Here is a 12,268-nt window from a genome sequence, read left to right as displayed (position 1 = left end):
CACCGGATACATGTGAATATCCCCGTGCACACACCGCACCTTCACCCAATTATTTGTGCCCAATGCCCCATCTTGTACCAAGCATTGGTGGATGGAGGTTTGGGAACAGCCCAAATCCACCAAAGCTTGATATGTATCCCTCTGGATACTCACTGGTATCCATTAGAGATTTGGGCATGGTACCGCCCTGTCTCCAAAGTGGGCCGCCCACTGGTCCGGCGGGCATTTCCACACCTCGTTGTCTTCTCAAACAGATTGAGGTAGGCCTCCGGATTGTCAGCAAGGCTAATTTTAACCAGAGTGACCAGTGAGATGTTCAGTGTGGGCTCTGGGATTGCAGCCGCAGCCCCCTCGTGTGTGATCAGGCTCCGAAACGCCTGCCGGTCTTCCGCTTGGGCCTGGAGCAGAAGTTGAAAATGCTGCTTCTGCTCCAGCTGCAGCTCGACAAGGGCTTGGTGTTGATTCCCTTGGATGCTGGCGAGGGTCTGGATCACTTCGGCCAGTGGTGAAGACTCCATGACGATGTAACTCCTTCCATGGGTTCCTGGGTTTCAGCACCAGTGTAACACAGTATAAAGGTTCAGGTATGGAAGGAGGAGACGGGGAGCAGTGACACGCTTCAGGTAGGCTTTTATTATCTGCCTTCAGTCCGTTTGAGTGCAGCCTTCTCAGGGCTTTCTTATTTGTCAGTTCAATGCAACAAAACTCAATTCATTTCTAGAACACTTCAGCTTCACAATAATAATGTGAACCATCATGAAACATACTATTTGCTCCTTTTACCATTACCTGCATAATAGATGAAGCAGGTATGTGTACCATGTCTTTTCCAGCTTCTCAGACTACGTTTGCTTTTCTAGACTGCTGGCACTCTGCATCTGCTGAAATGCCTCCCTCCAATCAGACTGCAACTCTCCACCTAGAGCAGTATCAAATTCTGCAAGAACCAGTTGTCTATATCTGCTAATGATGTTCATTCAATGAGGGCTGGTACAGCAGAAGAGTTTTTTGAGTCTCTGACTACTAGAAAACCACATTCTGGTAGCATAATACCCATGGTTTCAACCTCCAACTCAAGATAACTTAGGAGAGGGTAAACAGCAACAGTGGCCAAGGCAAAGCAGAGCTCTGACGAAGGGAAACACAGGGTTCACCTGAGGGGAAACCGAACAGTGGAAACGTATCATACGGGATTACCGAGGGGACCACGTATGGAGCACTGAGCCCAAGTACACGAGATCACCTGAAAAGGGGCATACCACGAGTACTGGGTCTGGCGGCATTACTCCTCTGCCGAGTTCGCCACTGAATAGTGCTTAAGGAATTAAAGAGGCGTCCAGTGTTCACTAGTTACGGGGAACTGTTGTGGAAAAGATAGCACACATTATCACCTTAAAAGGGGAAAGGCGCAATAACGGTTGAGGACGCCTGGGAGGTGAGTGTCTCGCAGAGACTTTAACGTTTGCTGACTCCAAAGGAGGTGGCGGCGGGCGAGTTGCGACATGAGACATGAGCGTACCCTGCCCTGGTGGTTTATGTATGCCACAGTCGCTGTGTTGTCCTTCCGGACCAACACGTGCTTGCCCTGAATCAACGGCCAAAGCCTCTGCAGGGCCAGCGATACTGCCAGCAACTCTAGGCAGTTGATGTACTATTGCAGGCGGGGCCCTGTCCAGAGCCCCGAAACTGCCTGCCCATTGCACACAGTCTGATGGTCTGTTGACCATCTGTCATGACCACAATGTGCCTCGAGACCTGCTCTAAGGGAACCCCTGCTCATAATAATGCCAGGTCTGACCAAGGACTGAAAGTTTGACGGCACTGTGGCATGATAGTCACGCGCTGGGTGCCGTGGTGCCATGCCCACCTTGGGACTCGAGTCTGTAGCCAGTGCTGGAGTGGTCTCATATGCATCAACACGAGGGGGAGTACCACCGCCGAGGATGCCATATGCCCCAGGAGCCTCTGAAATTATTTCACCAGGACCGCTACCTTCTGCCTGAAGGTTTTCAGGCAGGCCAGCACCAACTGTGCACGCTCGTTCGTAAGGCGTGCCATCAGGGTGACCGAGTCCAACTCCATACCAAGTAAAGGGATGCTCTGCACCGGGGAGAGCTTGCTCTTTTCCCAGTTGACCTGAAGCCCCAGTCATTCGAGGTGCCGAAGCACAAGGTCCCTGTGTGCACACAATAGATCTCACGAGTAAGCTAGGATCAGCCAGTCATCAAGATAATTGAGAATGCGAATGCCCTTCTCCCTTAGCAGGGCCAGGGTCGCCTCTATGACTTTGGTAAAGACGCGAGGAGACAGGGACAGACCGAAAGGGAGGACCTTGTACTGGTATGCTCATCCCTCGAAGGCAAACCCCCAAAAAAAGGGTCTATGTCGAGGAAAGACTTTCAGCACCTGGCCATCGCGGGAGTGAGGGCCGGAGGGACTGAGCATTGGAGAATGACCCAGGGAATGAGGAAACTGCTCTTTTATTGACAACTTGGGTGCCGGAACCCAGAAGGCATCCGGCGATGTTAGGATACCCACCTCGTGCTGACCCACGGGCGGGAGTGGGGCCTGTGTGCACACCTGGGTCAGAGTCATCAATGAGAGTTGTCTCAACGCTGGGTCGCCTATCTCAGGACCGCCTCAAAGCCCATCCAGGGTTCTTGATGGCCGGCTGGCGGGCAGGCAGTGCCGCCTCCCTGTGGGAGGATCTTCTTCTCAAAGACTTGCACACGACTCCGATGATGGGGGAGCCGGGGCAAGCACCGCAGGAGGACGGGCTCTCAAGAGCGAACCCCTAGTGTCACTACATCAACACAACATTGAGTGAGTGACAGACAGGGAACCAGAGTATTGCACTATTCCCATGTTCTGTCTTTTCTGAGCACTGAAGTAAAGCAATTATTGTTAATTTATACTTTACAAATTGATTCCGTTATTCAATTTATCTGACTCTAATTTCATATTAATCTGACTCCAATTTAAGTTGACCTCTAATTTAGATTACAGCTCTAATTAACTTCTGATCATTCTTTTAATTTGATCTTTTTAAGTTATTGATTACTCTGAATCATCTTAATTTTCATTTGTCCTTTCGATCAATACTTGAATGTCGCATAGAGTCTCACGCCAGCTGTTATTTCAATTATGAAGATCTCACGTCACAAGCGAGCCTGTTTAGTTCATAGTCAGAGGTTGTAGGGTAATCTAAATATCATCTGATTTGGCTGCTCTCATAGTGAGATGATACCATCGCTTATACACGTACACACAACTTGCTATGACAGACGATAAGCAGTGACTGAAGTCATACATGGATTCTCCTATCATTAAGCTTCAGTAATGGTCTTATCCTGGTCTCATACTTGCGGTAACAAACAGTATCTTAACACAATCTACCGGTCACAAATGATTTTGGAAGAATTCAGAATAAGTCAAATAATAACAATTTATTTGCCAGGTAGGATATAAAACATTGTTACAAGAATTCAATTAAACCCAATTTCACATATGATCAGAATAAACAAACATCCCTAAAAATAAGATATAAGTCAGAGAAACATACTTGGCAAATAGAACTACATACAGCAACAGTATGGGAGATCTGAATACAGACTCCCCGAGCTTCTTGCCAACTTTCCTTAAATACCCAGACAGAATAAACATTGTGTACCAAATGGTATTATCCTTTGAACAATGAGAATTTGGGGGTGAATGGATCTTGACTTCCTGGGGTTTAACCTTGTTAATATACAAGAGATAATTTAAATTGTAGGTCAATGAGGGGGACAGACCTCCAGAATTATGCAGTATTTGGCAAAGACCTTATAACTTTTTCACCATTAGATTTATCAACATGGGAAAGAGACCACTATACCAGTCGCACAGAGACCTCTTAAATGATATCAAACACATACAGTTGCATTCTTTGTTTTCATGGTATTTGTTATATTTTTACATATAAATCTTGTGTCTTTGTATTGGTCCTGAGCTGTTGAAGGGGAGAAGGGGGAGAGAGAAGAGGGGGCAGCAAGGTGACTTGCAATTTATCATACTGTGGTGATATTCAGGAGAAGATTTCAGCTTTGTAAAACAATGCAAAGGTGATTTGCAATTTATCACATGTGGTGATATTCAGGTGTAGATTTCAGCTTTTGTGAGAGAGTTCTATGACGTTGATTCTTGCAGAGTTCTTTGCCTTCAACCAGAAATGGCGCCTTTTGGGTGTAGACATCCTTGTGCCAGCCTTACACTCTTCTCAATCAAACACAACGTTAACCAGCAACACACCAGTTTACAAAATACATGAGTTAAATAACATATCAAACACATAAAAAAAGAAAAATCCTACTTAAGCTCAAACACAGACACAAAATACTACAAAAAATAAATACATACTGAGGAAAACAGTGGTTACACCCTATGTTGCAGCCAGGCTTGGCTGTATACCACCGCCTGGATTCACCTAAAACACATGTAAATCAACAGAGTAAAAACGCAAGCATGTGCTAGAAGCACGAAGCGTGGTACAGGCGAACAGAGTAGTAAACACAAACGTAACAGAGCATGAGCAAAAGCGGTAAAACAGTGATTATATTCACACTGAAAATCACCAAATACCTTTCTCAATGTTCATCACTCGTGCCACAGTCAAACATCCAGCCTGCATGCCCCCTCTGTTTAATACGTCGTCTCAATCTCCGCTGATACTAAAAATATACCATGGCGCATATTAGCCGACATGCATCAAATAAAGACTCATAACAGGGATTTCATAAAAAAATAAAATAAATAATTCATAAACTCCTTAGAAAATGTGCATTTACCCGCAACGTCAATCCAAATGTAAAACATATAGCCTACTCTCACACAGCAGATAGAAGGCCAACTAAAAGTGCACTACATTGACAAAGGAATGCTGCTCAACTTTATAGGGGCTAAGCCAATGGCTGATGCCAAATACGCAGTTGTATATACCAGAAATGTTTATTTGAAATCTCACAAGCTTTCTGTATACAGGCTATAATACAAGCCAAACAGGAGCTTCTCTTGCGAGAACTACTGCACTCCTTTCATTCTGCATGGTCCTAGTGCCACTGCCCACATTATTATTATGACACTGAATACATACATTTCTGTTATACTGTGTTGAATTTTTAGATTTGTATAATAACTTTAAACAAATTCAAATTAGAGGTCGGCACGGGACTGTTTTTCCATCCCACACCCACCTGCTCCCGCAAGTTTCTATCCCGCACCCCGAACGCTCCAGCTGAATTTTACTCCATATTCAACTGCTCTCTGCCAGTGATTTTCTTCCTGACAGCTCCTGTTCCCGCAACCCCGCATTTGTTTTCCAAAAAAGCCAAAAGCCAAACAAATAGACAGCATGCATATACAAAACATTACATTTTTTTTCTGTTATTGCTATTATCAGATCACGCTTGACATGATGACCATCAGACTTGTCTGAAGTTAGTTTCTTAACACTAAATTGCACATTTTCAAATCTGTGTTGCATCTTTTTATGACACAGTGTACCCATGCTTTGCTCTGCCATTCTTCTAGAGTCCCGTTGATTACCTGCCTGCACTAAATACTGTATAATTTGATGCACATGCTGTGCACGTTGCGTTCATTAATTAATAAAATAAAAACAGAAATCCATATCAGTTATTTCAGGCTATTCTCTGACCGCCCACTGCCGTCCGCATCTCATGGAAGAACCATTCGCTCCCACCTTCAACTCAGAATTTTAATCCCGTGCCGCAAATAGTCTAACCAGGTAGTGCAGACCTCTAGTTCAGATGTTTGGAATTGCGTGAATGGGTGAACCAGCAGCACTTTGCCTTCAGAACGCACATGAACCATGCCGCAAAATAGCGTTACCGTGCTTGAACACAAAACAATGCATCACCCATTGTTTTGTCTTTTTAAAGTACATATGTCAAAAGCACTCAACTAAAAGATCTGATCTTTAAGCGTATCTGGAGCTGAGACAAAAGTGGGATCTTTTAGTTTTAATAATCTTTAAAGATTTACTTTATAAAAAAAAAAGCTTATTTTGTCACATTAGTCGGGTGTCATTTATAAAGTATATTATATTTTGCAGTGGCGTCTCAGGGTCATTATTTAGAGTGGGGCACAAACAATCACTTAATCAATTATTTTACCGATCTTTGAAATATTGACGAATAATTCCGAATTCTGTCCATCATTTTGACAGATATAAAAGAAAAATATTTTAACCTAGTGCATCAGTTTTGACTTCACTCTTTGTCCCTCACATTCCCACTGTGCATGTGCCCTGTTTATTCCCTGGTATTAATATGCGTATTAGATGCGTATTAACTGCGTATTAACTGGCACCATCATCATTTACACCTGGTATTGTGCATCGCTTTTATGTTTAGATTTTGAGTAGAGGGTATCTGATTTCATGACTGCATACATCAATCATTACTTCAGTGTGTTAATGTATAATAATAAAGCAGCGCATCATTTCTTCCAATTATGCATGCATTTAATAAGCCGAAAACATCATGTTTAGAGCAGAATTTTCTGTTAGTTTAGTGGAGTAACTGTGTTAACTGAGCTTCACAGATGTGCTTCTCATGTTACAATTTATGTTCACATCAGGGACTATGAAGTTCTGTGAACTTGTGCATGTATGCGCTTTAACCGGCAGTTTAAAAACCTAATTTTAGCGCAGCGGTTGATTGACAGGTAGAAGTTTTACACTAGAAACTCACCGGACTCAAACAAGGGGAGACAAAAAATCTAGCATAAAAGCCTATCTACTGTCATGTATGTGCCATTATAATAGATGCTACACCCCTCAATGCCCTAGTACTTATAAAATGAAAACAAGTATTACTGATAAAAATAGACCATGACAGAAATTTTACAGAGAGTGACGAATAAAGACATTTTTGGGGGCAACCTCTGAACATGATGGCACTGTTGGGCCTCATGTATTCAGATAGAAGACAAAGGCAGGCCTAACACAGTCGTAAAACCTAACTCAGGCCCCCACATACCAGGTCATAAATCTTACTGATAAAAACCGTGCCAAAATCAAACAAAGGGAGTCCAAAACAGACTATAAATCCCATGAAGCCTTGCTCACTAAAGGATCAAACTCTCAACTCCTATTGAATGAGGCACACAACAGAACGTACCTCAACCATGACATCATCAGGAGTAGAAATACCTCTGAAATGCTTCCAGGATTTGCTTCCAGCAACTTTGCTCGCTGTGTGTAGACGCAGCTCATCGCTGCTCTCAGGTGCAGCCTCGTGGAACAAGGAAGTAACGTCCGACTTGAAACTGTGGCCATACAATCTCCATCTCGCTGGACGAGTTGAGATTACTCTGTGTTCCACCGAACACTCTAACGGATCCAAAGGAGACTGCCAAGCAATCCGCAACTTCATCCGTTTGCCTGCAGAAGTGAAGAGATAAAAGATTTCTCTTCCATCTTTAATCAAGTTGATGTCGCTAATTTCTCCACCAGCCCGCCGAGAATCAGTAGCCGTACCACCCGCCGACAGAGCGAGGAAACGGCCTCCTGTCATCACCCGAGCCTCGAGGAGCCGAATCTGAGTTAAAGGCCGGATGAACACACATTCTGCATCCTCATGCGATTCAAGTAAGAGGTTTACGTCTGGGCAGAGATAGAATATTATAGTGTGTTATTCTTGTGTACCAAGGTTATTGCTTGTACAGTTTACGGACCACCATGTCCGCTCATTATTAATACTCAGGGTGTTAATTATCACGAATTTGATTTGCTGTATTGTGGTCCAACCACATTGGACTGTTGTGCATTTTCGCCATCGCGGGTGAGACTAGCAAACTGAGTTTATCCATTAAAGAATCAAAGAACGCGGGACGGTTTACGAGCCGTCCACCATGTCTCTGAGTGATAAACTAACAGCTGCTTCCTCTCCCACGATCATGAAACCGGCTTTGGGGCCGTCACTTTATTCTTTCTCTCTCTCTCGTACTAACCACACACACACACACCCACACACACACATGTGCGCGTGCACGATCCCTCACAAACATTCTCGGACACATTTTTGGCTAGTAGATAGCTTTGTGATAAAGCTCAGCTTTGTCCCTAAGCTATCGTACAAGCGGATACACGTGGTAACTGGTAGACGCCATTGACTGGTTTCTCTCCGTCCATATTCTCTGGCCGGAAGTCTCGCATGACATACGCTCCACGAGAGTCACGTCTGCCATTTTGTGCACGTCCCTCCTTACACACACACACACACACTCTGTCTCACACACACACACACCCTCATGTGTTATAGGATTATTTTGATTTCCATATCTTATCATATCACTGTTTAGTTTGTAGTTGTAAGTCGGAAGTTTATTGACTGCATTGTATTAATTATTAATTGATATTACTGCATAAATAAACTTTGTTATATTACAAAGAGAAGTGTTTTGGTTTGTTTTGCATACACCTGTGTCATGCTGACGGGATGTCAGTGCTCGGATTCAAGCCTTCATTCATTGTTTTTTTCCCCAAAAATCTATATTTTTTGGATGTCGATTTTCCTAAGAAAACAATCTAATATTGAGACTGTTATACTATCTGGTTATTAGTCCCTGATTCCAGGGTGGTGCCCAGGGTGGTTCTATTGATTTTTGATAATTGATAATGTTCTTTGATGATTGTTGAATTTGAATGATCAATAAGCTAGTGTTAATTTTAATTAATGTTTCATCGATGTTAACAATTAACGATTATCTTTGATAATTGTTGATTTAAAGGATTAGAAAAGCTAACATTGATTCTCATCAATGTTCTATTGATTTTAATCATTAATAATAATCTTTGATAATGATTAATTATTGCTGATAACCAAACCCGCCCCTAAACGTAGCGCACTATATTTACTGGAGCCCCATATGAGGTTTTATTGAGTTAGATTCAATTAATTAATTTAAATATTAATTAATAACTAAAGAAATAATTATTAATTATTTCTGATAGTAACCCTGATCTAAACAACCAGTAAAGCCCTACACCACACAAACATCCCTAATAATTTAATCTCAGCACAAAACACCACTAAGACGTGCACATCCACATCAAAAAGCTCAAGTAAATGTGAAAGTAAACAACAAATAGGCAAATCGTCAAAGGGAGTGCATATTATCTCACTAACTTGAATGAACAGCATAACAGCATCCTGATGGAGTGTGCCCGAAGCCCCAAGGGGGACGGCACGTCCTGGGCATGGTATGCCAAAGCGATGGCATCAACGACCAAGTGGGCGATCCTCTGTTTGGAGGCAGCACTCCCATTCCGCTGTCCTCCGAAGCAGACAAAGAGCTGCTCAGAGCCTCTAAAGCTCTGCATACGATCCAAGTAGATGCGCAAAGCTATTAACTCTCCACTCTCCCCTGAGCGTGACCTGTCACCAGAGGAGGAGGCAGCGGGCGAGTTGCAACATGCAATGCGAGCGCAAACCGCCTTGGCAGCTACTGTACGCTACCATTGCCGTGTTGTCCGTCCGGACCAACATTGCGAGCAAATTGAGGCAGTTGACACTGCCAATGCAGTCGCGGCCCTGTCCCGGAGCCTGCGGCTGCGTGCCCATTGTACACAGCGCCCCAGCCACACTCGGAGGCATCTGTCATAACCACGACCTGCCTGGGGTACTCACACTAAGGGGACTCCTGCCTGCAGGAATACAAGGCCCGTCCAAGGGCTGAACAGGTAGCGGCAGATCGGCGTGATGACCACGCAATGTGTGCTGTGGCACCATGCCCACCTCGCGACTGGAGTCTGACACCAGTGCTGAAGCGGTCTCATATGCATCGACCCGAGCGGCGTGACCGCCGTTGAGGATGCCATATGCCCCAGGAGCCTCTGAAAATGCTTCAGTAGGACTGCCATGCTCCGCCTGAACAACTTCAGCAGTTCAGCACTGACTGCATGCGCTCGCTAGTGAGGCGCGCCATCACAGAGACTGAGTCTAACTCCAACCCGAGAAAAGAGATGCTCTGTACTGCTGTAATGCGCCGTAAATCCAACAGTTGGATGGAATGGCAGAGGATTCAGCTCGCTGAACACAACTGCTCGGCTCCGAAGAAAAAATCTGAATGAGTGGTTGAAGCCAGCTCCTTTTATACCCGTATGTCCGGAGGAGTGGCATGCAAATTCCACTCGCCAGTTCCCAATGGCCTTTTCTCAGAGATCAGAGGTGTTTTGGGCTCCCAAGGGCGGCCCCTAGTGTCACAACATCAACACCACTTCGAGTGAGTGACAGATAGGGAACGACAGACTCCCAATATTTATCAGTCATTGATATCTAATACAAACCAATGCATCAACAAAACAACACCTCAATGCAATGGCATACAATTCAATTAAATGATGAACAGTGCTCAACTAATCCAACCAACAGCACATTAAAAGTTAGCTTTTAAAACTTACCAGTGAAGTTCACTATGCAGGTCTTCAGTCACGAGTGGTAACTTCCGATGTTCATGTCAACAGCAGACATAAATATGATCAAAGCTTTTTTATTGGCCAAGGGACAAAGGCAAACTAGCCCCTCAGGCCATCATTGAACACAATGCGCTTGACGTTCTCCAGATATCTGTTGATTAACATTGAGGATGAAGGGCTAGCCCCACGCATAGCAAATGAGAATGATTAAATGAATTTTACGCAACATACCATAAAAATAATAGAATTTCAGAAAAGAATAAATACTTTTTTTTCTTGTATAATGGACATAAAACACATTTAAGTTGCAGAAAATATATGATTTCTTAAAATAAATGTATGATGATGCCATGCAGTTTGCACAACAGCGCCACCACTTGCCCCACTGTAGAGATGCGGCTGATATTTAGATTTTCCATCAAAGGAAGGCCCCATCCTGTAATGTTTTTGAATTATTTGCATTATATTGTTTATCATATTTTATTATATTAGTTATTTAAACTGTATATTAAATTATCTTTATTTGAGGGCCTTTACCCCAAAGTAGTTCGATTTTGACGCGAACGCTCAGTATACAGTCGAAATCGAGCCTGTCAAAGTATATTCCATCTGATTGTGCTTGCAAACACAGGTGTTTGGCGCATGCTATGTCTGCTATGAGATACTGGACTTTTTCCTCTTCAGGAGTTTAGACACATAAATATGTCTTTTTAGTCCTTCAGAATCGAGCTATACAGTTAATGACCTCCTCACACATGCTCTTGACGTGCACATTCACTGTTGTTATTTTTACCATTGTCTCCTGTTGTTTAGCGGCGATTACATCTTCTTCTAGCGCTTCTTCGTTACAACAACGGCTGAAATGTGAATGTTGCCACCTTGTGGACAAACTAATTAGTGCAAATAATTCCAGATTCATGCGCATTCTGCGCGTTCAAATATGCACGGTTAGTAAAATCGGGCTGCGTGCAGTTTGTGCTAGCACACTCTGCTGATGATGAGATTTGCCTCGTGCATCCTGTATGTGGATGCTCAATGTTCGTGTTTGACCGAAGTATACTTTGGGCATTATTCAGTAAATTTAATATGCGATTAACTGTGAATAAAATCAGCACAACATGTAATTAATTCTATTAAAATTTTTAAACTATTTACAGCCCTTGTAATAACTGTTGTTTTTTATTAAAATTATATTATATCCCACAAAGTGCTTAAGCTAACAGATCAGTATTCAGAGTTCTCAGAGATTCTGAAGTTTGGGACAAGTGGACACTTTACTTATCTAATAACTCCACAGGAGCTGAGGTGGAGTCAGATTTGAAAAGCTGAAACAAAAATTGGAGATATGTAAGCCGAGTGGCTCTGTCTAAAGATTCTATAGGTTCCAGAAATATCGTTTCTTGTGGTTAAATTGTACTTATTTCAGAACAGATGAGTAAATTGTTGATTTGTTGAAAATTTAAACAAAGGAGATTGAATAGACTGGTTTTGGTGAACTCATTGTAAAAAGACTGGTAACATTTTTAAATAAGGTGCCATTTGTTAACATTAGTTAACAACATTAGTTAACATGAACTAACAATCAACAATACTTATTAAGCATTTTTGAATCTTAGTTAATTTTAATTTCAACATATAGCCTACTAATACATTTTTAAAATCAAAAGTTGTATTTGTTAACATTAGTTTAATGCACTATGAACTAACGTGAACTAACAATGAACAATTTAATTTTTATTAATTAACATTAAAAAAGATTGATAGATGCTGTAAAATATATTGTTATTTGTT

At 42.7% G+C, this 12,268-nt stretch overlaps 1 long non-coding RNA gene across 1 annotated transcript; it reads right to left on the bottom strand.

Annotated features, from left to right (window-relative positions):
* Positions 1 to 3,501: 3,501 nt before the first annotated feature.
* Positions 3,502 to 11,321, bottom strand: LOC127416269 (uncharacterized). The gene is made up of 4 exons (XR_007893082.1): positions 11,271 to 11,321; positions 4,618 to 4,706; positions 4,396 to 4,462; positions 3,502 to 4,251 (listed from the first exon to the last, which is right to left on the bottom strand). It is a non-coding gene; the product is annotated as an uncharacterized LOC127416269 (long non-coding RNA).
* Between the last annotated feature and the right edge of the window lie 947 nt (positions 11,322 to 12,268).

Source organism: Myxocyprinus asiaticus, chromosome 25, assembly GCF_019703515.2.
Source record: "Myxocyprinus asiaticus isolate MX2 ecotype Aquarium Trade chromosome 25, UBuf_Myxa_2, whole genome shotgun sequence".
Taxonomy (NCBI): Eukaryota; Metazoa; Chordata; class Actinopteri; order Cypriniformes; family Catostomidae; genus Myxocyprinus; species Myxocyprinus asiaticus.
This window is presented reverse-complemented; position numbering and strand designations above follow the sequence as displayed.